General features: G+C 39.6%; 1 long non-coding RNA gene and 2 pseudogenes across 5 annotated transcripts in view; 2 read left to right on the top strand and 1 right to left on the bottom strand.

Annotated features, from left to right (window-relative positions):
* Positions 1-26,822, bottom strand: part of LOC123796523 (uncharacterized) — a 580,540-nt gene that overhangs the window by 356,398 nt on the left and 197,320 nt on the right. The window contains exon 3 of one of the 5 annotated variants that reach the window (XR_015722240.1): positions 8,264-8,390. The exons of the other annotated variants lie outside the window; for them this stretch is intronic. This is a non-coding gene — a long non-coding RNA (uncharacterized LOC123796523). The remainder of the gene's footprint in view (positions 1-8,263; positions 8,391-26,822) is intronic. 5 annotated transcript variants of the gene reach the window in all.
* LOC123797256 (mannose-1-phosphate guanylyltransferase regulatory subunit alpha pseudogene) lies at positions 4,280-5,563 on the top strand (annotated as a pseudogene).
* Positions 23,632-23,744, top strand: LOC123797664 (U6 spliceosomal RNA; annotated as a pseudogene).

The following is a 26,822-nucleotide window of genomic DNA, read 5'->3' as shown; positions in this document are numbered from 1 at the left end:
TGTTGGTGAGAATGAAAGCTGGTATAGCCACTTTGGAAAACAGTGTGGAGGTTCCTCAAAAAGTTAAAAATAGAGCTACCCTACGAGCCATCAATTGCACTACTGGGTATTTACCCCAAAGATACAGATATAGTGAAAAGAAGGGGCACATGTACCCCAATGTTCATAGCAGCAATGTCCACAATAGCCAAACTGTGGAAAGAGCTGAGATGTCCTTCAACAAATGAATGGATAAGAAGATGTGGTACAGACTAACATAACATAATAAAAAATAATTATTTAAAAAAAAAGAAGATGTGGTACATATATACAACGGAATATTACTCAGCCATCAGAAAGGATGAAAACCCATCATTTGCATGGACATGGCTGGAACTGGAGGGGATTATGCTAAATTAAATAAGTCAAGCAGAGAAAGACAATTATCATATGGTTTCATTTATACGTGGAACATAAAGAATAGAATGGAGGACATTAGGAAAAGGAAGGGAAAAATGAAGGGGGAGAAATCAGAGGGGGAGACAAACCATGAGGGACTATAGACTCTGGGAAACAAACTGAGGGTTTCAGAGGGGAAGGTGTTGGGGGGACGGGTTAGCCTGGTGATGGATATTAAGGAGGGCACGTATTGCAAGGAGCACTGGGTGTTATACGCAAACAATGAATCATGAAACACTACACCAAAAACTAATGAAGTACTGTATGGTGAGTAACATAACATAATAAAAAAATGAATATCCTAATTAAATAAAGTTTAGAACAAAATTAATGGCACCTATTTTTCTGGTAATTGAGAGTTAATAATAAAAGATAGAAATTTCCTATACAAACATAATAATGATTCACTGTTGTAGGACTCAATACACTTAAATGTCTCCCCCAGTGGCTTCAAACTGTACAGATTAAAGATTTCTTTGGGCCTGTCCCTTCCATTCCCCACTACATACACTTTAATACTTTAGTAGAAATTCAGTTTAATTAGGCATTCTGTTAATACATAATATAAATGGAAAAAAACGGGTATGAGTTTTTTTGTTCATCTGTTGTAGACTATCTCTTGAGTGTGGGTGCTTTATACATGTGGCAGAACCAGGTTCTGTGCCTTTTCACACATTGGTCTGGCCCCATTCTCCCCCAGCTTAATGGAACGATCAGTGTACTGTTTTGTTTCCTTCATTCCTTCAGTCTCTCCCATCCTTATTTCTGGAGGATAGAAAGTCTTCATATATAAGAATGTATCAAAATTATCCTTTGAGAGATTGATATTAGTAAAAGAATAGTCAGTTTATTTTATGGATGTTCCATTTAAATATTCTGGATACCTGGACATTCTTAGATGAGCTTTGGCCACAGAGAAACTGAACTTAGGTAGGAAGAAGCAAAGAAAAGGAAAAAGCTGACAGACAAGAGAGCTTCCAGGCCCTGCAAGAAGTAAAGCTGGCTCTAAGAAGTGACCTTGGGAGGACACATAAGAATTTTTTGCACTTTGCTGGACTCTCTGTGTATTTCTAAGTAGCTACATGTAAGATTAGGCCCCTTCTGGGAATGGGCTAAGTTGATAAGTTTTTCCAGCTACTGCCAGTATATATAATCAGCACAACTTCACCCATGTAATTCTATGGGTCACGATATTACTTGCCCACAACAGCTAATGAAAGGGAAAAAGTCAAGACTTCAACTTAGGGTCTGTCTGAATTCCAAGTCTGCATTATTTCCTCTCTATATCATGCTGGAAGTTTTATTTAGAAGGTAAAAGAAGGAGAGAAGCAGAGAAAATAAGGGCCAAAAACAGTGGGATAAAACAAGTCAGAGCTAATTTGAGCTTTTCCCAAATGAGCAGATCTAGGTAGAGTTCAAAGTTAGAGCTGTTTGAGGGAGAGGAAAGCTTGGCAGAGTGGCAAAGATCAGAATGAAACCTAGTACTCTAAGAGAGAGGAGATAATACAAAGTTGAAAAGACCTTAAAGGCAAACTTTCCTTTTGAATTTTCCCTGAAATTAGAGCTGTCCCTTAGTCCCCCTTCCAAGTCCAGGAGAAGCTATCCCAAGTAACTACCCTAATTCAGCCTAGCCTGCCCTAGGCCCCTCTCATCGCCCTCCTGGATTCTACCTAAGGAAAGGTTTCAGCCCAAATAGTTGTAATTTCTCTCAACAGCAGTGGTGATTTTATACAATGTGATTGAGGGAAGCCCTTCAGGATAGTAAAGAGCTCAGCTTATAAACTGGTTTATGATTTTAAAAAACAAATAAACTGGCTTATGATAATACAAATAACCCCTCATGCAAGACAGTGCTCCCAACAACACAGATCATTCTAGACTTTGAGACTGACTGTTCCAGAAAGCAAGTTTGATTTATCCTATTTCAATTATATTTACTTAGTGCCTTCCAATTTAAGAGGTTTACAGAATCTTGGCAATCAATAAGCAATAAAAAGTATCTACTGATATTAGTGAACATGACAAGGCAAACAAAGAAATGTGTACATAATCCAAAAAGAAGCTAGTCCTCAAAAGAGTTTTTTTTGGGGGGGGTGCCCTTCTAGAAAAAAAGTTTAAATTCAGAAAAGGAGAAATTCAGTATTAACTAACAGACCTTCGGATACCCCATTGCAGAGGTTGTTCTCTCATCTTTAATTGGAACTTTCAAAGTCTGGACCATTTTCTTAGTATCAGTAATTTATTTAAAAATATTTATTAAATATCTGCATTGTGAGATTAACATATTGAGAGACTTGGCAAACAAAATAAGATAAAGAGAGGTAATGATGAATTGGAGTCAAGAGATACCTCAAAAATCACCATTAAAATAAAGCCACAGTAGTCAACTCTTGGCTAAGGGTAGTTTGTGAATGGTTTCTACACAGATGGTTATGAGACAGACTCATTTCTTCATGGATGGTAGTCCATTAAGCAGCCATCGGTTACAGATTTCCACCAATTATCAACCCTTTAATACTAATTGGCCAGGTCCTTGCCAAATATATATATGAATGGCACCATTTTGTCTTGAACTAGTGGATCCATGTGACATAAATATTCAAATGAATTTATTTATATAGGATGAGTAACTTTGTAGAAAAACGAAGAAAGAAAAAAATATAAATATATGTATAAAAATTGTATTCTTCCAAGGTGAAGTAAAAACAAAACATGATTTTTGATCACTTGAAGGAAAGAATTCTATCTTTTCCATCATAGTTTCTCATAGTTTCTGAAAATTACTGAAGTATACTTTGCACTTCATCTAATGTTTGTCTTTGATTAAATATAAAACTAAGAATAATGGCTTTTGTAATAAGAATCATAACCTTTGAAAAATTAAAGAAGTTAAAAATCAGCAGAGTTTTTGTTAGATAATATCGTCATAATCTGAACAGATATTTCTCCCTTTGACTCACCACATGCCAATGATTCTTACAAAATAAAGCATTACCTGCTAGCCTCTACTAGGCAATATTAAATTTTCTCAATAAAACCTAGCCTTGGAATTCATTAGTTCATTGTTGGTAACTGAAATTGCGTGAGCAGATGAGATCCCAGGGAGGTCGTGCAGAACAAGAGAAGACAAGAGTACGGCAAACTGGATCCAACTGAAATTTAAGTGGCGATTCAGCGAGAGGATACAGGTGTGTGCAGTTCAGAGCTGCTCAGCACCAAACACATTACCACTGCAGTCCTGACCCTCACCGGCTGCAGGGAGCGCCTTCTTGACACCCCCGAGCACACGCTCGGTGCCAAGGCAGGTGGGACCTCCTACACATCTTTCAAGCCCATCAGCATGGCTCCATCCCTTCTGCCCATTCTGTCCTGACCACCATCGTGGCTTGCCTGGACCCTCCAGGGAAGGAGTAAAGACACAATATGACTCTTCTCCCTGAGGGCAGCCCTCCCAGACTCCGGACCTCCGACCACTGGTTTTGAGGTTCCTGGTATCCTGTTCTTCCCTTTCCCAACATGTGTTTTCAACACCAGGATGCAAGCTTCATAGACAGGGATGATGGCTCTTTCCCTGAGTACATCCCCACAGCACATTGGCCCTGAATATAGCGAGTGTTGAGTGAATGAGTAAACACAGTGGATGCAAAAAAAAAAAAAAAAAAATATGCTAGTTCAGGTGACATAAGCAAAATTGTTTCTCCTGTATCCATTTCTTTGGAAAAGAAAAACTTTAAAAATCTCAAAGCCTCTTCCATTATTAAAAAAAAAAAAAAAAAAAAAGTAAAGTAGCTTGCGCCAGGGCTGAAATAAAGGGAGCTGGGGTTAGGAAGGAAGTGCCATCATGCTCAAAGCTGTGACCCTGACTGGAGGCCCTCAAAAGGGGACCCACTTCAGGCCTCTGTCCTTTGAGGTGCCTAAACCCATTTCCAGTGGCGGGGGTCCCTATGATACAGCACCACACTGAAGCCTCTGGCCGAGTCCCTGGGGTGCAGGAGATGCTGCTAATTGGCTTCTACCCACCTGATGAGCCCCTCACCCAATTTCTGGAGGCTGCCCAGCAGGAGTTTAACCTTCCAGTCAGGTACCTGCAGAAATCTGCACCCCTGGGCACAGGGGATGGTCTCTACCATTTCTGGGACCAGATCCTGGCCGGGGCACCCTGAGGCCTTCTTCGTGCTCAAGGCTGACGTCTGTTCCGACTTCCCTTTGAGGGCTGTGTTGAATGCCTACAGACACCAGCCTCACCCTTTCTTACTCCCTGGCACCACAGCTACTGGGACACAATCCCTCCACTACGGCCACAATGTGGAGAATCCACAGATATACGAGGTACAAGGTCCCACACTATGTGGAGAGACCCAGCATGTTTGTTAGCAGCTTCGTCAACTGCGGCATCTACCTCTTTTCCCTGGGAGCCCTGCGACCCCTTGGGGATGTCTTCCCACGTAACCAGCAGGATGGAGGAGTCATCCGCCAGCAACTGGGGGACTTCTTCAGGCCTGTGGCCAAGGGCAGGCACCATCCACCTGGAACAGGATGTGTTCTTGGCCCTGGCCAGGCAGGGCCAGATTTAGCCACCCCACACTGATGGTATCTGGAGCCAGATCAAGTCTGCAGGCTCAGCCGTCTATGCCTCCTGACTCTGCCTGGGCCAGTACTACCTCATCTCCCAGAAGGACCGGCCAAGCACACCCGAGGGGGTCCACAAATCTGAGGAAATGTTTACATCCACCCAACAGCTAAGGCGGCCCCCTCAGCTGTGCTGGGCCCCAGTGTCTCCACTAGGGAGGTGGTGACCGTGGGCAAGGGTGTGCAGCTCCAAGAGAGCACTGTTCTCCACGGAGCCATGCTGCAGGAGCACACATGTGTTTTTCACACCACTGTGGGCTGAGAGAGCACTGTGCGGTGCTGGGCCGGTGTGAAGGGTACCCCCAATGACCCCAATCACAACAACCCCCGAGCACACATGGACAGTGAGAGCCTCTTCAAGGATGGGAAGCTGCTGCCTGCCATCACCATGCTAGGCTGCTGTGTCCTGATCCCTGCTGAGGTGCTCATCCTGACCTCAAGTGTTTTGCCATACAAGGAGCTGAGCTGCAACTTCACCAACCAGATCATCCTTTGAGGGGGACTGCCTGAAGGTACCCCCTAACTCCTACCAGCTCCCCTCGAGGCTACTGCCTGCATGACAAGCCTCTGTCCAAAAGGACCAGAGCAAGCCAGGCAGGATCTTCACATGTCAGCAGCAATGCGGGTGGCCAGGTGATTCCTGGCCTCCCTCTCCACTCCCTAATAAACTCCAGTGAACCTTGGGGAGGAAATGTGGTCATTCTGACCTCTTATGGTAGGATTTAAAATAAAGCAATGAGTTAGAAACATCTATATAAGAATTTTCTACAATGCAGCTCAGTGCTTTGGATTAAAGCAAAAGTACAGCCATTCTCTATTCTTTTTTTTTTTTTTTCTCTTTAAATACAAACCTTGTGCTTCTGCAGTACACTTTCCCCCTTTCCCAGAATGGATGCTTTCTGCTTTTCATCCACTACTAATCAATCCTCAAACAGACTAAATCCAATGATTAAAACACTATTGGGTGGGGGTAGAGGACTAATCCAGGAAACAAAGGTTGAATAATGTGCTATTTTCACAAAGAAGTTCTAAGTCTTCCTCATGTATAAGGCAAGGGTCTCTTCTATTCATCCTACTTGGGAACAAACAGAAAATGACTCTAACCATTTTAGGGTTTTTTTTTTTTTCTCTCTCTCTCTCTTTCTTTCTCTTCTTCTCTGGAGAGAACCTTCCACTCATTTCCAGGTACACATTAGTTTACACACTGACAAAGCAAAAAGAACAGTCTTGAACCCCCAATAAAACAAAGTTCTGCTCTTGTCACTTTCTTGTACCATGTGATTTTTCTTTAACCTATACAACATGCATCTATAAGTAAGACTTGCTATCTTCGTTTGTACAACCCACACGAAGTCTGTCCTATGTAAGACAGCATATAAGGATATGAAAGTGAGTAGGAAAGAAGGCATCAGTTCCATGCAGGGGACAGACAGAGGATAAATGAATGGACTGAAAGTCCTCTACAATCTCCCTCCAGCTCTGTGCGGCTGGTTTCAGAGCACACGGTGAAGGGGTACCAGGCAAGCACTGGGCCCAGAGCCTCTGACTCTAACTAATACATGGAAAGAAGGTAAGAAGTTCCTTAGCCCAGCTACACTGAGTGACTCACAAACTACTTATGATCCTTTTGGACTTATCTTCCAGGATCCAATAAGAGATGGTTCAGAAGGTAAGAAGTTTCTCTAGGAATAGGGCACTGATAATAGCTCAGCAAACACGAGTCAGTTAACAAACTGATCCCCATGAACAGCAGTTTGAAAATTTCAGCAATTATGGCAAATGTCAAATGATGGAACTTCCCCCTCAGGAATGATTTAAAGCACTATGTCTTAAAACTTCAGGAACGCCAAGATTGCTCTCCACAATGTCACCATGCTCTGCTTTCTACCAGCATAAGCATCGCAGTGTTTATAATCCACATCAAGGAGGAAAAACCAGGTCTTATTTCCACTTTATTAAAATATGCTGATGCTTCCTATGCGAAGTGATTAAGATGTTGTTAAAGCCCCCACACATACCATGATAAATATCTCCAACACATTTTATGATCCCCAAATCCAAGTGTGAATAGCTTCCACAACATATAATTTCTTCCTTTGAAGGGAGTAAATTATAACTGAACAATTTAAGTGACTTAAATCCTTAATGGTTCTGTAAAAAGAAGACCGGAGTATTATATAAAATATTACAAATAAATTCTGCCACCAAATAATCTCTACCCCCACATTACATCATATCATTGTTTGGTAACATTAACCATGAACTTATATATATCTTCAGTATCTACAGAAATCAACAAAGCTGTGACAAGAACGTGTTGCTTGCCCTTATTACCAAATCATTCATTTCAAGACAGTGAGTTGGCTATCTTGTTTAGAGAGAGCATTCTCATAAGCAAAAATTCTCTGCATGATTCATTGAATAAGGCAATGGTCACTTTAATCCTATTTCTGATGAATTTTCATGTCAATGGGTTAAGATTTTAACAGTTGCTACCGTAGGGGCATCTACCACGTGCCATGTGCCTCAGGAAGTTTCAAAGGTTCATTCATGAGTATAGGAATATTTGTGAGAGCTTATTAGAAATGAAAATGCCTAGGCCTCCGTCCCAAGAATCTAACTCGGTAGGCTGGGATAGGCCAGGAAGTATCCTGAAAGTCCCTAGACAATTCTAATGCAGCACACATTCAGAAATCCTGACAATTATGATTTAAAAATGGTGTAAATGGTTTTAAAAGCAGCAGGGTATAAAAATAAAGTAAAAATAAAATGAAATAAAATAAAATAATCAAATAAAAGCAACCGGGGGGATGTTTCCATTCTTAGGCAGACAGAGGTCGAACAAAGGATTGATAGGAACAGTTTATTAGAAGACTTGGTGGTTTAAATCTTGGTTCCCTAATCTTGCTTCCTTTGATCTGCAGGCAGGGACTCAAACCCAAGGATTCAGACTTCGGAAAAAATTTAGTTTTCTGAAGAAACTCGTGGGAAATCACTGACTTTTCTGTTCTTAACAATGGGTGAACCTGACATGAATCTCTTCTGTCTGCAGAGAGGAGCTAAGCAGGAAGACAGGCAGCCACTGATAGCATTTGATACTTTTCACTCCATGGGTCAATGACCACAACTGCTGCAACTGCATTTTCAGAGATGGAAAAGGTGAGTGAGAAGGTAATTCCAGAAACACTTGGCTCACCTTGCATTATTGACCCGGAGACTGGGGGCTCCGGAACAAAGGGCAGTAGGCCTGGCAGCCTCCACAGAAGCAGAATGGCAATGGTCTGAACTGCAGTCCAAGGAGGGTCTGAGGCTCTGCAGCCGATCTGGAACAAGCAAAAACTGCCTAGAGTCAGAGCCAAAGTTCTGGCCTTCTAACTAATCAAAACTAAATATCGAATCACAAATGGGGACCAACCTTGTGATCTGTGCATGGGGACAATCTTATTTGCTCCCAGCATCCTCCCTACTCAGTCTTTGGGGTACAGGGAGGAGGTAGAGGGTGTCTCTATTTAAATCGTCTTATTTAAGGCATTCTGTACCTCATTAATAAAACTGCAGCAAGATCCTCCACTGTCATCAATAATACTATTAGGGCTCACCAATGTGTTTGGTAAGGGCATTTGAGAAATAAAACCAGCAACCGATTTTTTGAAGCCACTAGAGTGAAAAATAAATAACACAAAATAGAAAACACTTACCAAAGACTCGCAAACCTACTTACGTACTAGTAATCTTGTTTGCAAGGTTACATGCTTTACAAACTTGGCCTCTGTTTTATTAAAATCACTCTTTCTTGCACTTCTGCAGTAAAATGTGCATCAGTGACCCACACTGTCCTCATTGAGCTGTTGTAGTTCAGCACCTTCTTCAACCACACCCACAGCAAAATCCAGCACCACCATCTTTCTTACTGAAGTGGGAGGCCTGCCACCCCTTCCAACCCTTCATTCTGTTCAGTACCATACTGACTTTTAATGCAAGCAGAAAAGCATCCCGAGGGGCTAACAGATGGAGGAGAGCTCTTTTCATTCCTATGGAGCTCCTAGTCTCCCCAGCATGCCACCAAGTATGGCAGTGCTGCAGACCTCGCCCTTTAGATTTATAATTTAACTAACAGAGTGCTAGTAAAAGAGAAAAAAAAAAAAAACAGAAAGCACTCAACTGGGATTCATAGGCTTTTAAGCACTGACACTGTTACACTCCCTGGCAAGTTTAATGTTCCAAATCCATCTATTCGGTGTCAGTCCAGCCCTCCGACGGGAGAAAGCACAAACGGGAAAAAGGGAAAATACAGAGATACTTCTCTTTGAAGTGAACTTCAGTGGCGGTCCACATATTTAACAGCTGTGGGATTATGCCATGTTTCAAATGCCTTGGTGGCACTGGGTTTACAATGATGGGGGTGGGGATGCACAGTCCCTGTCTTTGTGTGACAAACACACACCAAGCAAATAAATACATTGTTGTGAATCGTGATAAGTCCTCTGATGATAAAAAGGAAATAATGTTATAAGTAATAAGAGCAACCTGCTCAGATTGGGTGAAGAATGGCCTCTCTGTGGAGGGGACAGGAGCTGCGGCGGGTAAACTGGAAAAGAGCCATCACTAAGGGCTTATAGGACTTTGGATTTCATCTGAGCCACAATGGGAGCCATTGAAGGATTTTAGCAAGAAGAATGACATATCCTGAGCTCCATTTTTCTTTAAGATTTATTTATTCATTTTAGATAGAGAGTGTATGTGCACTCAGAGGGAGGGGCAGAGGAGGAGGGAGAGAGCCTCATCAGATTCTGTGCTCAGTGCAGAGCCCAACTCAGTGCTGGATCTCACCACCCTGAGATCAGGACCTGAGCCTAAACCAACAGTCGAGCACTCAACCAACTGCACCACCCAGGCGCTTCTGAGCTCCATTTTTTAAAGTCCATACGGCTGACCGTATGGAGGAATCAAGAATATAAGCAAGTACAGAAACACAGTAGGCAGATAAATATGACAAATAAGGTGATATGACAGAAATGGAAAGAGAGAGAGAAAGAGATAGGTAAATAGAGAAATGTAATTAAAAATGAAATCTTCTCCCAACCCAGGAAAATCTCTCCATGAAGACAGGAAAGAAAGAAAACACTTCTGTTACTGAATAAGCATTAAGCCAGACTGTGTTGCACACCACAGGCAACCTGCTAAGAGAGGGCAGATGGAACGCAACCTCACCCTTTTAGGGAGCTGAGCAGACATAACCTATTCCATACGTGTTCTCAACATTAGCAGTGACTAGTTCTCAAGTAAGAAGCCTCAACAGCACCGTTTGTCACACACAGTTCATCCTACATTCACCTGGTAACCAGGGTGGCCATACATGGTTGCTAATTGGCTTTATCCACAGGAAAAAGAAACTTCTCATATCGTCAGGAAGGAGAGAGCTTTGCAACTTGCAGTGAGGCACTGCCAAGTTAGACTCCTACTCTCCCCCAGACACTGGGAGACAGGGGCACTAGCTCCTTTGATTTTTACATTTCAAAGACATGGTTCCCAAATCTTTGAGAAAGACATTCCTGGGTCATAAATCTGTGAAGAGACTATCTGTTAAAAAGACGTACATACGTTTCAAAGAGACAGAAATAATTTACAAGTTTTCTAAAATAAATGCTCTAAGGGGGGGGGGGAGGTGGTCAGTCTCTTCCCTTATTTTCAACAAAGGCAATTAAACTTCTTATTTTTAACAAGTGATAGACAGATTTGAGATTAATGTATATTGGATTCGACGTGCGGATTGCAGAGGGAGGAGAAACTAAGATGATGACCAGAAGTTTGAGGGATTATGTCAGGTACACTAAAAGGAAAAGACTCTGCGTTCTAAAACACATAAAATGCACATCTGCAGTTTGAAGTGGCTGTCCCATGTGAGTGTGATGAACAGGAGAAGTAGACGCAGCATCTCCAGGAGACTAATTTCAAAGTCGTCCTCCAAAAACATTCAACACCAAAGAGTCAAAGTGCTCAGATCAGCAATTATGCAGGCAGCCAGCCCCCCAAAAGAGCAGCCACGTATCTGTAGAGTGATTTGGGCACATCCTCGGGACCATCACTAAAGCAGGCAAAGGACCTGTTCCAGTTATTAAGTGATTTTCTCTCAGCAACAAACTCACTCCTCTGTCTTCTGCTTCGACAGAGGCCCAACGCTACTCAGTAGGCTCCAATGCTCCTTTAGCCTGTCCCTGAGTGCTGTGAGTTCTGACTTGATCGAAGCCTTTGGGTGGTGGGAGCAGTTTAGGACAATGTGCTGCTTAATAAGAGACACTTTTGCCTTTTCGTAAGCTCAGCCTCAGCTCTAATGACAGCTATTATAATAGTAGTCATATTGGTTAACGTTTAGTGACTGCTTACTATGCTGTACACACTAAATAGTTTAGCTCAGCTCATTTAATCCCTTTTACAGGGCAATGAGGCAAAAACCCATTTTGTAGATGAGGAAAGGGAAGCATCGAGAGGTTAAATAGTTAGTATGCAGCTAGGATTTAAAGTCAAGTCTACTGCGGACAGACTTTGAGGTTGTTTATGTTCCTGGCCTCACCAGACAGGTTGATTTCCTCCTGCCTAAGGATTTCTATAGATCCTGCTCCCCGTGCGCTCTGTGGAGTTAGGGCCTCAGTGTTTTCCTGTCTCTCCTGTGAGACTGAAACCTGTATGGATAGAAAGTATGTCTTGTTCACTATGGTCTCCCCAAAGACTAGTACTATACCTGGTACATAGCAGACATTCAGTTAATATTTTATAAATGAATTAATTATACATTTTTAAATGTTGCCTCCATAGTTACTTATCTCAGCATTTTAAGTATTTTATTATTCCCATATAACCATGGCTAATTCAAACTTCAAAAGAATTAACTTAGGACTATGTGATCAGACTGTAGGAGAAATGAACTACAGAAAGCTAAACAAGGTTTTAAAATTATGTTTAAGATTATCATCTGGTATGTTTCATCTAGAGAAATTTCATACTTTTGGCATTCTCCCAGATGTCTTCCCAGTGAAGACAGTGTTAAGAGTACATTATGACCACTGTTTAAAATGCAGAATGTGTGAGATATGGAGAGGCCACCTTCCAAACTCCTCAGAGTTGGATAGTGACAGATGACAGCGCGTGTGATGGCCACAGACTAGAGTTTGGGGGCTGACTTGTTTGGTTGAAATCCTGACTCTCTTCCGCCTACTGACGGGGTGACCTCACTTACTAAGCCCTTCTGTGCCTCAGTTTCACCAGCTCTACATAATAGTATCTATCCCATATGATTGTTGATAAAGTGAGTTAATATACGTAGAGCCATTAGAACACAGTGTCTGGCACATAACCAATGCTTATTATTATTTTTACCTAGAAGAGGTAACAAAATAGCTCATTAATTTGACTAATGTAACAGTTGTGTGACCTCAGGATGGTTCCTTAGACTCAATCTGAGGGTTTCAGAGGGGAGGTGGGTGAGGGGATGGGCTAGCCAGGTGATGGCTATTAAGGAGGGCACATACAGCATGGAACACTGGGTGTTATATGCGAACAATGAATCATGGAACACTACATCAAAAACTAATGATGTACTCTATGGCCACTAACATATCATAATAAATTCAAAAAAAAAAAAAAGCTCTCTGAGCCTGCTGTTACATCTGTAAAATGTATATGATAATCCTTACCTTGAAGCAAAATCAGGAGTCCCAGAAACAAAGTTATAAACAACAATACTAACTTTTAGGAGGTGCTAAATAAGCAGCTGTTACTAGCAAAGATGAACTTTTCAGCTAGCTGAGAAGAACGTGTGGAAGCTCGGAAGTCAGATTCGGTGACTAGACACAGGTATAGCCGGGGCTGAAGCTCAGGTCTGAGGGGAAGATGTGAATAGGCAGGGCAGTCAGCACACAGCGGAATGAAAGCTACAAGGGATGTGTGAATGAGAAGGCAGAAACCTCCAACCTACCCCTCCCTAACCGACCCCTCCCAAAGCACTAACAGTGAACAAGAGCTAAGGAAGAGAATCCTGCAAAGCGGATTGACAAGAAAAGATAAGAGGAAAACGAAGGACATGTGGTGGTAACTGAAGGGGAAAGAAGAGAGGGGTTGAAGAGAAAGGAGTTATCCTGGTCAAGGTGGCCAACACCAGAGAAGTTAGGGAGAATAAGCCCTGGTGAGCATCCACTGAGCTTTGCAGTGACATTAGAGAGAACAGCTACCAGTCAGGGCTGGCTACATAATTTGCAGGGCTCAGTGCAAAATGAATATGGAAGCAGACCAGGGCAGTGAAGTCCATCTCCTTTCCATGCCCCAACACATGTTGGACCAGGGACCCCCAGGGAAATGCATTCTCCATGCACGGATGAGCTATGTACCTAGATGCCCCTACCATGTCACCCCATCCTCACCCCAACTCATCAGCGGTGCTGCCTGCAGGGGGAGAACAGCTGCCACCTTACCCCCACTCCTCCCTGTGCTCATGGCCAAGTGACCACTAGGGGTGGAGGGCAACAGCAGATGAAGCCCCTCCCCTCCCCCACAACCAATCTGATTGCCCCCTGGGGCAGAGTGACAGTTGTCCCTGTGCAGGGTGGTGGAGCCAGCTGATGACAATATCTCCCAGGGAGACAGAAAGACTGGGAGTCAAGCTCACACAAGCGGTGAAGCTCCAAGCCCCCAAAGGATAATCAATTGTCCCCAGCATGATCCACTATCTCATCAGACTTACAAAGCACCCATTCAAAGGTAAAAGTATTAAGAATTTCAGCCACCACAGATCATCATACCCCAAGTGCTGGGCAGCATCGTACCTGCTCTGGTGTCACACCCAGCAGGCCTGGTAGCTGTCAAAATACAAGGTAGTCATTGAAGAGGGAGTAGGAAGTACAAATATAGTATAGTCGACTGGTTGAAAGAAAGTGTGCTAGGAAGAAGACATCAGATACAGCAGTAGGCAGAAGTAGGGTAAAAAGAAATTTTTAAAACAAGGAGGCAGGACGGGAAGGGATCCAGAGCCCGGGTCAGGGATTGGCTTCAGTTACAAAGTCAGGGGTCATCAGTGTCTAAGTGGAAATAGAGAGGGCCTTGAGAGATGAGAGAGAGGGAAACAGGAACGGAGCCAACAACATTCATATCTGACGAGAACACTCAAATATGGCCAAACACTGAAGTACTGACAGTTGAAAAGTAGTATTAAAGAAAAATACCAATGGAGAAGGTGGTCCTCGACATGACTATCCAACATACTGACTTGGACCAAAGTCCCACAGGGATTTAACCTGATTTAATTTGTCAATTAAGAACATTATGACCACGGTAGATTTTATTTCTGTTGATATTGCTTTCCTCGATCTTCTATTCACAAAGCAGTTTCAATCTTTTCCCAATAAATTTCTCTGCAACTAACAGTACCGCCTGCCAACTTTTGAGATGCAGTTTTTATTTTAATGGGGCAGACATATTTCTGTGCCCTAACCTTAAGTTGAACACTGTTTACTGCTTTTTTTAGAGGCAGAAAATTATAGTGGAGACACAGGGAAATCAAATGTCAGCTTCTAAATGATCACAAGTTTCCTTTAAAGGTTACCGCTTGTCTTAATAGAGTAACTGGAGATTCTAATATAATAGGCCAATCCCTAAATTCCTTTGTCCTGCTCCAATAAACATAAAAATCTGACAGCGACAGCTCGCTTCTGACACTCTGCATGCAAACACAGGAAATTCTTATTGATGCTACTGCTTCAGAATCCTGAAAAGAAAGAATACGTCAGTCCTTCTCATACTTCTCTTGGTGAGAACATCTTTCCCTCTGTCTCTCTCTCTTTCTGCCTCTCCCTCTTCCCTCATTCTCTCTCCTGCACTGTCCCTTTGTCTTTGCTTTCTCCTTTCTTGTTTTCTGTTTTCCTTACTCTTTCTCTGACACTCTGAAGGTTCTGTGCACTTTAGCAAACCCCAAATTTATCACTATTTTGAGTTGTTCCTTAGTTTGTCCTCTCAGATTGCTTAAATTTAAAAAATAAAATTTTTCAAAATGAATAGAAACAAAGATAATTATTTGTATAAGCGAGTAATTACGTAGTAGTGATAACAAGGTATTTGTAAAAGCTAGTTTCTTTACCTCGAACAGTGAAAACATAACAGGTTTTTGACAATTTTTTTTCCTTTTACAGTTTAGACCCCCTTTCCTTCAAAATGCATGCTATATTAGTATGTCAAGGTTTTAGATAATTTTTTGAATCCTCAATATTTTGAAAACCTCACAATGGATAACCCCCAGAATCTCTGAGAAAGTGGAGTTGCTCTTCATTTCCAGTCCTGAGGCAGGCAGCTACAGCCTAAACATACAAACAAAATCCATTCAGAGTCCCTCTCTTCTTCCTATAATTTTGTTAACTTTTTAGAGGCAAAAAAAGGTAAACAATCTGTTGACATTAGAACTTTCACTCCTGAAAAATTCTCATATATATATATATATATATATATATATATATATATATATATTCAGGTAGTTCTTTTTCAGATGATTCGATTTGCATAAGGAGGGAAGACAAAAGTGTGGATAAACATAAAGATCATTAATTTTTCAAGCCCTAAAAATAATACCCACTGAACTCAATATTTATCTATACTTCTGCCTGCCCACTCACACAAATAAAAAAACCTGAAAAATAACTATCTGAAAATGTTTGCCCAATGTTGCATATATGTGTATGCATATACCCAATATCATATGTGTACATATATACACATAATATATTTATGTGTATTATATATATACATATACAAATGTAGATAAAGAATAGAATGGGAGATAGCTAGGTCTCCATAATGATTAATAAAGCTATAAAACCAAGTGCATTTAAATGGAAAAGTGAATTAAGTACTACTACTAATACACAGGAATCTCCTTCATGCCTACGGTGTGTTATCAGTGTGGAAAATAAACTTGAACTATCTTATAACTTATGTTGATATTGCTTTTCTTGTTGTTTTTGAAAGGCCCATACAAAGCCTGATTTCTCCATATATTTCACATATGAGAAGAGAAGACAAGAATTTCCCAAATTGCAAATTTTCCACACATGCACTTAATTTCTTCCTAAAGGCCCAATTTACTGGTAATTCAGTATTCAGACTGGAAAAGGACATGGAAAAGCACAACTGGAGCAAAACGAGGGCTGCACCTTAGCCAGTTAAATCCTCCTCAGCAGCAACATAGATAACACAGAACTCAAAAACAGACAGAAAAATCTTCAGTCCGCACTGGGAAGAAAAAATGAAAGAGGCAAAGTGGTCTAAAATAACCTCATAACTAAAAAGCCAGAAATCTAAAGACTCCTCACTTATTCTTTTATTTTCCCAATTCTGCTCTACCAAAAGCAAAATAAACTCAACATTATACCTTGGTTTCCTCGTAGATTATTGTTTTTGAATCTAGATGAATTTAAATGAACGTCAATTATGTACCCAAGACCGACTCTTATATAAAGGAGGGAAAAGCGATCAGCAAACACCCAAGTAATTGCTGTTTGTAATAACTACAGAAAAGCCTATTATCTTGTTTACAGCTGCTGGTAAATGAAAATACATTTACACCTAACAAACATGTTAGGAGTTTCACAAGTCTTAAATTCACAAGTCTTAAATTTCAGGGAGTAATATCAAAATTATCCATTTATTAATTAGCATTTGAAAAGCTATTTGCATTTGCTTGCTACTGACAAATATTTAGTTATACAAATATATAGTTATTACATATATAACAAGAAAAAATTTAAATATATCTAAATTCCTATATGCATTGTTGTCTCTATATTTAACTTAGAATTCATGACTCCAACATAGACTCACAAAAATATTCACGCATCCACTGATTGTCACTGGAGGTTATAGTCTAATATTGAAAGATAGACAAACACACCAAAGAAACTAAAAATACATCAGAAAACAAAGAGTGCTATGAAGACCATTAAAATGAAGTCATATGACAACAGCTGGGTGGTTAATTTAGCCATATGCGGGAAACAGAACCTAACCTCACTGAGGAATGTAGACGGATGTGACCACGAAAACGCCGAGATACACGTCAAAGGCAACCACAGAAGGTACTGCTAGAGAATTACATAGAACAGAACATCAGGACAGCTTATAATGTACACTAACAGTGTAAATACTTACACGACTACCTACCAACTGTTTACTAAAATTAGGATAATGTATAACAACTGTGGTTAATGGAGATAATGTATGAGAACAAGTTTTTGTCATATAGAAAGAGCTGAAAACCCATTATCGCTTTGTAGCCACTTGCTGTCTATCTGTACACACTAGGGTTATTTTTGTACAACAAAATCAGTTAATTCTCTACTTATGAATTGGTATGTTCCTTGGGTCTTGATTTCTTCCTTTCTTTTTTTTTCCCCCTTTCAACAGGAGGTTAAGGAAGGTCTCTCTGAAGAGGTGACATTTAATATGATATCTGAAAATCATGCAGATGACAGCCAAAAGTCAGGAGGAGATCATTTCAGAGAGAGAGAGAAAAGTCAGTTGAAAACAATTACTTGGAAAAATAGTAAGTCACCAGTTAAATGATATCTCCTTAATCGCTGACTTTTGACTGTAATATGTTGTGTATTTAGTGTTGAAGGAGAATAATTCATGCTGATGAAAGTAAGGCATTCTTTTTTTTTTTTTTAATTTATTTCCCACAGCAGTCCATAAAACTTACTCATAAGGAAAACTCTCCTTAACTCTGGGTTTTAGAGTCAAACAGATTGTCACACCACATAATGATCTCCCTCTTTGGTCCTGATTAAGTTAATTTTTCTTAAGTACCCACGCACAGTAAAATAAAATACATATAATAAAAGCTTAAATAATTAGAAATTGAATTTAAACAGGGTTGGGTCACTTGGTGACATTTGCTCATGACAATTTCAGGCCAATCTTTTCATCTTCAAAGTTTTCATTCCTTTCATTTATAATTTATCTCTATTGTTTGGAAAAGAGCTACCTCTAAAGTGTCATATCAAAATCTCTGACAGTTCTTTTTTTTTTTTTCAGATTGGTAAACAATGTAACCTCCATTGAAAATTAACATGAATTAGGTGATTTCCAACAAAACAATGAATATTCTGATCTGTTCTGACTGCTCACAGTGCTTATTAATACCAAAAGACTGCTCTGGCTAGGAGGAGATAATGACATGGTCCACATACCTTAGGTAAAGATGGAATCTGAAAAAGCTGAATTCCCATTCTCTAGATGACTCAGCCAAATGCTTTGGAGTCATTTATATAATGTGGAACTTTTTGTCTATGAAATCTTGTGTTTAAGGGGAGTTATGAAAAAAATTAAAAAATAAAATAAAGGGGAGTTATGTACCTATTTGAAAAGCATGGCCAGCTCATACAAAATCTGCCAAATATGTTACATTTAATCAAAATTATTCACAATTTTTAATATTTGGAAGCCAATCTTTATCTAAGATTCTGGCTATTATTTATGGAATAATTCAATCTGGAACATATCCACTCTGGCCATATTTGGGGGAAAACATGAAACTTCATTACATTATAGTTCCAGCAACACTACTCAAACATATTTCGTGGGTTTATTTTTTTTTTAAAGATTTTATTTATTAATTTGACAGAGAGAGACAACCAGCAAGAGAGGGAACACAAGCAGGGGGAGTGGGAGAGGAAGAAGCAGGCTCCTAGCGGAGGAGCCTGATGTGGGGCTCGATCCCAGAACGCTGGGATCACACCCTGAGCTGAAGACAGACACTTAACGACTGCACCACCCAGGCGCCCCTATTTCGTGAGTTTATATAGAACTACTCACAACAACATGAAAAGTATAAAAATAAATTGAAGTATTGCTTTATAAACTATGCTGAATATGAAAGAAAAATCTCCGTCTCTTTTCAGCTTAATGAACTTAAACTTTTTTTTAGAAGTATTCCAAATTTTAGGGGCGCCTGGGTGGCTCAGTCGTTAAGCATCTGCCTTCAGCTCAGGGCGTGATCCCGGCCTTCTGGGATTGAGCCCCACATCAGGCTCCTCTGCTATGAGCCTGCTTCTTCCTCTCCTACTCCCCCTGCTTGTGTTTCCTCTCTTGCTGGCTGTCTCTCTCTCTCTCAAATAAATAAATAAAATCTTAAAAAAAAAAAAAGTATTCCAAATTTTAAAGATAAGTTTAAAAAATAAAAATGGATTTCAGGTTTCAATTGATGTCCTTTATACATAGGTGTATTATAGAACTGATAACTATATCTATATGTTATTTCCCATTAAATTGTGAGCTCTTCAAAATCAGGCATCAATTTTACTCATCTTCATATCCTCATAGTACAGCACAAGGCCTTGCCCAATATGTTCAATAAATGTATACTGAATGAATAAGTCAATTAATGAGTGGTCTCTGTTAATTAATGAGCAAAGGCTCCCAGTGCTTGCACATCCTAGAGTAATCCCACAATAGGCAAAAAAAGGATGTCTGAAAATCAGGACTCTTTTCTAAACTGTGTCCATTATGACGGGTAAAATGCACAGATAGGAGTATCAATAGTTCTCAAAGAAAGCTAATCATAGGGATGGGGCAACTGGGTGATGGGTATTAAGGAAGGCATGTGATGTAATGAGTACTGGGTGTTATATGCAACTGATGAATCACTGAGCTCTATCTCTGAAACTAATAATATACTATATGTTAATTAATTGAATTTAAATAAAATTTAAAAAAATATAATTTAAAAAAAGAAAGCTAATCATTAAAATCATCTTAGCTTAAATTTTTTAATATCAGAAGATTCTGATTCAATAAATCTGATATGGAGTCACAGATGTGTATTATCAAGTTTAATAACCAAAGTTCCATGTGGTGTGAGTGCAGGGCCTCTTAGCATGAACAGCTCTTCAAGATGTCTCATTTCCAGATAATCTACAATTAGAGGCAGCCTTCTCTTTGAAATGCAAAGCTTAAGTCTAAGGAAAGGATGCATATTAAATCATTAAAACAATATGTGCTAAAGATATAGAGACAGACGATAGATGATGGATGGATGGATGGATGGATAGATAGATAGATAGATAGATAGATAGATGATAGATTCTACAGCTTTGTTCTGTAAGGCAATTAAGTTACTTGGAAAGAATTTGATCTTCTTGAGACTTGCCTGTAAAGTGTTCTGAGGTGGGTGCAGAGCAGTATTTAGTCTAGGATTAATTTTTCATCGCTACTTAGGCAACGTTCTTCTGAATATTCCACCCTATGCACCATGAGGTACAAAGTTTTCTACTCTGGCTTGTGGGAACACAATCTCTTCCCAGGTTTTGTGATCTCTGTATACTGCTGCTTTGGGGTAGTTCTTTTCCCAGCCTCAGATAGTTTCCTCTTACGCTGAAGACTTGCTGGATGCCATCTGTGAATCACTGGAGCTCTCTCTCTGCAATGCTCTCCACTCTCCAGTATTTGCACCTGAGAATTCTAGTTACCATGGGCTTCCCTTAACTTCCATCTTTGTCTCCTCAACTCAAAAAGACAGTTGGACTCCACCTGGTTCTCCACCTCCGCACAGCAGCCTAGAAACCCTATCCGGGCAGAAAGCTGGGGTGATTGTAGCATTTGCCACATTTGTTTCCCTTCTTTTGGGAACCACGGTCCTTCCTTCCCTCATAGCCGACTATTGTTTCATATATTTCATTTAGCTTTTTAGTTTTTTTCAGTTCTTTTAGTTCTTTAAATTGGTCCTTGTTGCTGCATCTTGGCTAGATACAGCAGTTTGTGATTTTTTTTTCAATACTTGACTTTGGCCAAGTGGTGGGGGACAGTATCCGAGGTTTCCACGTGGCCTTACTTAATATGATGGCTTGACCACCACCAACCCCAGGTGGACTCAGTGTAAGGTTTTCTTCAACTGCCAAATATGTCAATCCTAGTTAAGCATTCAGGTATGGGGTAATAACCAGAGTGAGGCCACAGACCCAAAGGACCCACTGTAAACTAGATATAGTTAAGGACCCTATTTACTGCCTAGCCCCCCTTACCTTGTCACCTCCCTAAAAGAGGAGTCATGGTGACATTTCAGGTCTCCTATGTTCAACAGCCCTAGAAATGTCTGGGTATTCTCCTTTCCTCACTGTATAATCATCTGAGTAAATAACTGTATGAACCTTTTGGGAAGAACTGGGGGAATCATTATAGTATATACTTCATAATGTTGCAGGGCTCTACCTCCCGGAGACTGAACCACCTCTACAGTCAATGCATACTGGGTCTAAATATTGTTTCTTGCCTAGAAATATTGCAAGACCATGTAATTTTATTGAGCTGACCACCCTCAGCCTCCTGTTCAAACATTCTTGCTTTCTTTCATTTGCTTATTACATTTTATTTATTTTTGACCAATAGAAATTGTACATATTGAAGGTGTTAAAAAACTTGATACGAATTACTTCAGTAGATCGCTTTATGTTAAAGAGCTCAGGAAAACTGGTAGGGTGACAAAAGGGCTGCATGGGAAACCCAAAGAGAAGGTAAAAGGAAAGCACGAACAAATGCAGATGAGAAAACAATTTACCAGAATCCAGGATGGCCCTCAATTTTTTTCTCTGTGATGTTTAAGCTGAATAATGATAATCTTTAGAATAGAGTGACCAAACCAGTGGAGATTCCTGATTTGCTCTATCTTACCATACTAAAATATTAATTCATATTAGCTACATATTGATCAAAGCATAGTAGAGGGAGAGGGAAGCTGTAAATGTCGATAATCCTGTTTCCTCGTAAGGACTTGAATTTCATTCAGCATGCTCAGTTAGAGAAGAATGCCATCTCAAAGCTGCATCAGTCACACTACAGAAGCAGCGAATGTTCATTCAGACTGAGAAGATAAATGAAGAAAGAATGACAAATGTTGGTTTATTAGGATTCTCTTTAAGATTCTTTTCTTCTTCATCAGTGATTCACTATTTTCTCTCCTGATTCTTAGGTCATCTCAATAAGCATTTGAAGAACTTTCACTCAGTAATAAAGGGAAATAATGCCTGAAACCACTTCTCTTAAATCATTGTTGACACTTGAAATTGTACTGAAGCAATTCTCTTTAGCCTCCCTACTTTGTAAAAAAGCTATTCCATACTGAACATGCAATGATATCACAAGGGGCACTTGAAATTTTATGTACCTCAGTTTCCTTTTCTGCAAACTGATAATAAAAATATATTCTATTTAATAATTGTTTTTATACTCCAGGGGGAAGGCAACTTAGAGAATATCTAATTCAGTCCCTCTATTTTGCAGATAAGTAATGTAAATTCATGAAAAATGAAATTTTTTAGGTAAATAATGAAGTTGAATTCATAAAATGAATGTTCTGAAGGCACATACCAAGTTGGAAGCAGAGTGAAGGTAATATTAATGCCAAAGCCACACTCAATTCAAGATACTTTCTTATCTCTGAATTAATTTTATACAGTTTAAGCCACTTACTGCATACTAATAACCGCAAAGCAATTCTGAGAACAAGAGTCATATTTTAATATAACAGTGAGGCGAGTGATTGCGTTCAGTTAAGGTAATGGCTTTTGTTTTTACGAAATGATGGTAAGACTTGCATGTTAGAAAATAGAAGAGTTATTCGAAAATATGTTTATCAAATTAATTACCAGTATATATCTGGTATAACAGTTTCGGTGGTGGTATATTTTTAGTTTGAATAGCAGTTGTCTAATCTGTGTTTTGGTGTACTTTTATTTACAAAGGCTCCATTTTTAAAAATTATATTTATGATAGAACTTATTTTTTTCTATTGAAAAGTTATTTAGTGAGAAGTAATGATTCCGAAGTTTTGAGTGAAGGCCGATGTCTTGATTATCAGCTCATCAAATGTCAACATATTAGTTTTAGCAATAAAGTTCTTCAGATTTCAAAAAGATTGGACAGCTCACTGAAATTTTTATCACATTTTATAACAGATGTTGTGACAATCCACTTGATACATTACAGAATATCCACGGGCTGGATAATAGGCACCAATTTAGGTAAAGGCTATAGACGTTTGCGAGATTTAGCATCTTTCATTTAAAGATGTGCTAATGCTCTTACTATGAAGGAAGCTGCACTTTACGAAATTACAAAATGATTTCCCATGAGCCATGCTGGCTCATCTGCTGTAAGTAGAAGCAGCTCCTATGATACATCTTAAAGTTTTCTTTTCTTCTTATGTCAGTGTTCCCAATTGTATAAGCCATGAAGCCCATTACATTCCTTCTTAGATCTCAAGATCAAGGCAGGTATAGAAAGAATCTGGAAGGATTCATTTTTTTTTCCCCAAAATGGTAAATTTCTGGGTTTTTAAAAATAATTCTAAAAGTAATGCATGGATGTTTGTTATATGAGGTGAATTTAACCTCATGTAGGATTTAACCCATCTTCAGCCTATTTGCAAGAACTCAAAGGATTAGTTATACCTTGGAGTTGTCCCAAAAGAGGCAAGGGATGCAAAGAAAAATGAGAGCTTTAATAAATACATAAAATTAAAGATAACAAATTATGTGCTCACTTTGGCAATAGATATACTAAAATTGGAACAATACATAGAAAATTAGCACGCCCCCTGTACAAGGACGACACACATAAAGATAATGAAGTATGGCCTTCACCAGTCTTTTCACCCACACCAATACCCTTTGGAATTTCAGATGGACTGCTTGTCCATACTGTTTCAGATATATGAGCCTAGCCAGTAGAAATCCTGGAAACTGGTATAATTTCAAGTCAGCCATCAGGCAGTCAGATGGATTCCTGGGCAAATGATCCATTATTGCCTGGGACTGGTTAGCTTCGGAACAACCCTAAAACCAGTGGCACTCTCCTATCTAAAGAGGGAGTTCAAGGCCTCATTTTCTTCATCACTTAGTGTCAAGACCAAGATACAGGTGGTCCTCAGTGCTAGTAGAAAGGTTTTAGAAATGTTAAAAGTTCTTACTTCTTTGTAAACAGCCTACATTTGAGAGATTCCTCTCATGGTCTTTTCTTTAGGATTGCTTACTGTTCTTATTTTCTAGTCTCTCTGCTCCCACGCATCTGGGGCAATAGGATGAGTTAGCGCTTTCTACAACCAAGGACCAAGACTTCCACTTTTAGAAGACTGAACAGGGATCAGGATGAGAAAAGAGGATATGAAGTGAATGCCTAGGCTTCATGGCATAGTATCCATAGGAATGATATTAAGAAAAGGCAGTGAAAGTAAATTACTCTTTCAAGAAACTGTTAGAGAAACAAGGGCTAGAGATGAGACAGGTAAATTAAAATGTAGAGGATCAAAGTGTAGAAGTGTACTACTCTGTTTTGTCCCTAGAGTAAAGATTACTCAAATGAGAGGGTAAAATTAGTAAGAACAGACAGTTAGAAGATGGAAAATCGGGAGAGCATAATTGATAAACAACTTTCTAGAAGAGCCTATATGGGAACAGACCAAAAGTACAGGTAAAGCAGTCAACCTTAAAATGGAAGAATCTTTCTTCTTCCAAGACTGGGGATAAAAAGGGATATTAAAGGGCACATGGGTGGCTCAGTCTGTTGAGCATCAGACTCTTGATTTTGGCTCAGGTCATGATCTCAGGGTCGTGAGAATAAGCCCCACGTTGGGCTCCATACTGGATGTGGAGCCTGCTTGGGATTCTCACTTTCCCTCTATCTCTCTCCCTTTCTTAAAAAAAAAAAAAAAAGGTGAGAAATTAAATAGAAAAATTGTGAGGCTGAGAAAGGTAAGTATACACAAATTTCCAATAAAATAAGAATTAAGTTTATCTGCCATATGTGAGACAGGTCTTGAAGACATTAAGGACTTAACAAATATGGAAAAGTTTAGGTGTATTTGCCCTAAGGGAGGTAATAGAGAATAGTCAAGGGACTGAATTAACAGTTTACTAAGCAATAGCAAGAACCTAGAGAGGGCTAGAGAGCTTGAATTTTTAATGCATTTACTCAACATAATCTTGTGACCACTGTTGGATCCTAAGAAGGAGAACTGATGAAGTGATTGATTGGTTGCTTATATTTGGGGCAGGGGGTAGGGGATAAAAGGTCTGGGGCAGAAATTTCTGGGTAATAGCCAAGTGCACAGTTGCATTGGATGACCATTGAATCCATGCTGGGTGAAACAGAATGGGAAAGGATTAGAAAGAAAAAGGAATCAAGTTGCTCGATGACATACTGAAGGCTACAAGCAAGAAAAGCAAAGAGCTGGGAGAAGTGGTAGTAAGGCAAATTTAAATCAAATGAGGATATTTTATTGACAGGCAATATACACATGTCCTGAAGCCAGACATTCAGGGGCCAAATCCTAGCTCTGCCTCACTAACTGTGGGACTGGGGAAAATAGAATTGTTTTTAAGAATCCATGAGTGATGGGGCGCTTGTGTAGCACAGCGGTTAAGCGTCTGCCTTCGGCTCAGGGCATGATCCCGGCCTTCTGGGATCGAGCCCCACATCAGGCTCCTCCACTGTGAGCCTGCTTCTTCCTCTTCCACTCCCCCTGCTTGTGTTCCCTCTCTCGCTGGCTGTCTCTATCTCTGTCGAATAAATAAATAAAATCTTAAAAAAAAAAAAAAAGAAGAATCCATGAGTGCATATGTGTATTTAGGTCAGGGTCTCCAATATAGTATCCACTTGATAAATTATAGCTATCACTATGTTCCAGAGTTTACCATTGTAGAAGTAGCATAGCCCCAAATGGTGAAGCATAACTCAAAATGATGAGGTATAATTTCAGATGATGTACAGTTTTGCTGATTGAGAGGCATCACTGAGAATAGATGGCTTTATGTCATCAGAGACCTGAAGGTAAAAGTCAGTGGATTTACAGAAATAATTTATATTCTATCTTCTGGAACTCTACTATCGGTAAATAGGGATGACAGAGAATACATTAATGTTGATAAATGGAGGACTATTTAGGTGGAAAAAAATCTAAATTAAATTACTTTTTCCTTTTCAGATTATTCTTACATTTGGGTTCCTCAAAACCTCAGCATTATATATGTCCACCTGTCAAAAGACACATGCAATTAATTAAAAATGAAAACTTTCACATTTTCGAATTGTCCTACACCACTACTGGAATGCCCTCTTCTGTGCATTGTCCTACAAAGATTTAGGAGAGCTCTGAGCCAAGTCCACTTGCATGATCATGAAGCTCTCTCATTTAAACTGAGATGTGAGTTTGACATGCTTCTTAATAAAATGTTATGATAATTTAATTCCAATTATGGGTTAAGATATACTTTGGATGCATCTCACAAAACTAAAATGGAATTGATAATTAGATTCAGCAAGTCAGCATAGCACCATCTATACATACTGGCATACTAAATATCATTTCATGAGCAGAATGACAAGAGAATCACTTCCAATCAGAACCTCATATGATTTCAATGTCATTTTATTCAGTTGATTAATTGTGTAATGTCCCTTTATGTTTATTCCTCCAACAAATAGTTATCTAGTGTTTATCATGTATACAACATATGCTAGTTGCTACCAGGAATAAGTGATAAAAATTGGGGCCAAGTTCCTACCTTGGAACATACATCTGTGGCAGGGACAGACAAGTATCTATATTAATACTAGAATACAGGCCAGAATGTATGAGTGGAAATACTAAAGAAGGAGCAATTGATTCCACAAATCAAAAGGGGGGTCTGTTTAACGGTTTGCCTCTCTCTCTTTTTTCCCCCATGTTCACC

This window comes from Ursus americanus, chromosome 29 (assembly GCF_024610735.1).
Source record: "Ursus americanus isolate L20-20 chromosome 29, mUrsAme1.1.p, whole genome shotgun sequence".
NCBI lineage: Eukaryota > Metazoa > Chordata > Mammalia > Carnivora > Ursidae > Ursus > Ursus americanus.
This window is presented reverse-complemented; position numbering and strand designations above follow the sequence as displayed.